We start from the raw sequence: 2536 nt of genomic DNA on the forward strand, positions 1-2536 counted from the left end.
GGTGGAGAGGTTTTTGCTATAGGGCACGTGCGCTCGCCAGACAGACAGAGAGAGACAGAGAGACAGAAAGCAAGAAATCACCCCCCAGGGGGATGGCCATGCCACAATCCCTTCTCCTCCATTCTCCTCTCAGGATCTTGGGCACGCACGCACACACGCCCGGCGTGAGTTTTAAGCCACCGGGTCCAGGACTCGAACCGCAGTTGACTATGTGGGAGTCCGGCCACATAGCCATGACGCTAACTGCTGGTTCCCCTGGCATGATTTCCAACCCACCAGATCTGAAACTCGAACTGCAATCAGCTATGTGGCTGTCCAGCGATGTAATCGCTATGCCATCGGCTTACATCCAAGGAGTGCTTTCTTATTTTTAATTTTTTGGAATAGGGTATGTGTACTCACCAGAAAAAGAGACCTAGAAACAAAGAGAAGCTGAGACATCACTCACCCCAGGGGGTGGTCACGCCCCAGTGCCTTCTCCTCCATTCTCATCTCAGGATTTTGGGCACGCATGCACACATGCCCAGTTTAATTTTCCAGCAACTGGGTCCAGGACTTGAACAGCAGTCAGCCCTATAAGAGTCCAGTGTCTTGGGACCAGCAATTAGCATAATGGCCATGTCTCTGGACTCCCACGTAGTCGACCGCGGTTCGTGTCCCGGACCCGGTGGCTTAAACTCACGCCGGGCGCGTGTGCGTGTGTGCCCAAGATCCCGAGAGGAGAAGGGAGGAGAAGGGATTGCAGCGTGGCCATCCCCCCTGGGGGGTGATTTCTCGCTTTCTGTCTCTCTGTCTCTTTCTGTCTGTCTCTGTCTTTCTGGGGAGCGCATACACTCTATGGCAAAAACCTCCAAATAAAAAAAGCTACGGGGCTGGCCAGTGTCGTGCTGGTTAAGGGCACTGGACTCCCACAGGACTGACCGCAGTTTGAATCCCAGAGCTGGCTGTTCACGTTCTCATGTTCTCTCTCTCTCTCTCTCTCTCTCTCTCTCTCTTTCTCTCATTCTGTCTGTCGCTGGTGAAATTAAAATACATAAATGAAGTTAAATTTTTAAAAAATGGTACCAGCAGGTGGTTATGTCGCTGGACTCCCATGTAGTCGAGGATTGTTTGTCCCAATCGTTGAACCCAATGGCTTCAAACTCAACGCCAGGCACGTGTGCATATGGGCCCAAAATCCTGAGAGGAGAAGGGATTGTGGCATGGCCATCCCCTATGCGGGCTGTGCAGCAAGATGCTGTTTTGTTTTGTTTTGAGAGGTTTTTGCTATAGGGCACGTGCACTCGCCAGAAAGACAGAGGGACAGAAAGCGAGAAATCACCCCCCAGAGGGGATGGACACGCCGCAATCCCTTCTCCTCCATTCTCCTCTCGGGATCTTGGGCACACACGCACACGCGCCCGGCATGAGTTTTAAGCCACCGGGTCCGGGACTTGAATCACAGTCGACTACATGGGAGTCCAGCGACATAGCCATGATGCTAACTGCTGGTCCCGAGATGCTTTCTTACTTTCTGTCTCTCATGCACACGCTCAACATGTACCTGCATGCCGAAGTCCCGAGAGGAGAATGGAAGAGAAGGAATTGCAGCCTGGCCATCCCCCCAGGGGGTGATTTCACACTTTCCTTTTATCACCATCTTTCTCTGTTCAGCACACACACCACATAACAAAAAAATAAGTTTTAAAGAGAGGTTTTTGCTATAGGGTGCATGCGCTCACCAGAGAAACAGAGAGAGACAGAGAGACAGAGAGCGAGAAATCACCCCCAGGGGGGATGGCCACGCCGCAATCCCTTCTCCTCCATTCTCCTCTCGGGGTCTTGGGCACGCACACACATGTACCCAGCGTGAGTTCAACCACCGGGTCCAGGATTCGAACCGCAGTTGAGTACGCGGGAGTTCAGCGACGAAGCCATTATGCGTCTACTGGTCCCGCCTCGCCTAATCATCATGACCTGGGTCTGGCAGAGCCTGTGAGCAGGAACACAGCGAGCCGTGTCGCCCGGCCTGACCGGCATCCCACCGGCCTGACTGGCATCCCACCGGCCTGGCCAGCATCTGGCCGACAGCTGGCACAGTTCCTCCCGGAGGCAGGGGTCTCAGCACCTGCTCCCCCCACTCCCGACCAGCTGTGGGGCTCGCTGGGACTCACCGCCCCAGCTTGGAGATCAGGGCTGCCTAACAACCCCCAGATGGTCTCGTGGAGGAAATGAAACCTCAGGGGGGCGCCTTGATTTCCCATGGCCTCTTGCTGAAGCCAGTGGCCGACCCTGTCTAGCCAGGCTGTGACCACGCCTACCCCCCAGATCTCATGGTGGGGAGCTCCTGGATCTCGCGATGACACCTGTTCCTTGGTCAAATGCATAGATCAAGGCTCGATGTTAATGCAGCAAGAATGCACTGCTCAGGGGCCGGCAGGTAGCATGGTGGTTAAGGGTGTTGGTCTCCCACATGGCTGACCATGGTTCGAGTCCCAGACCTGGCAGCTTGCTTTCTCACTTTCCTTCTCTCTCTCTCTCTCTCTGTCCCTCTCTG

Source organism: Tupaia chinensis, unplaced genomic scaffold (assembly GCF_000334495.1).
Source record: "Tupaia chinensis unplaced genomic scaffold, TupChi_1.0 Scaffold000201_1, whole genome shotgun sequence".
In the NCBI taxonomy this organism is placed as follows: Eukaryota; Metazoa; Chordata; class Mammalia; order Scandentia; family Tupaiidae; genus Tupaia; species Tupaia belangeri.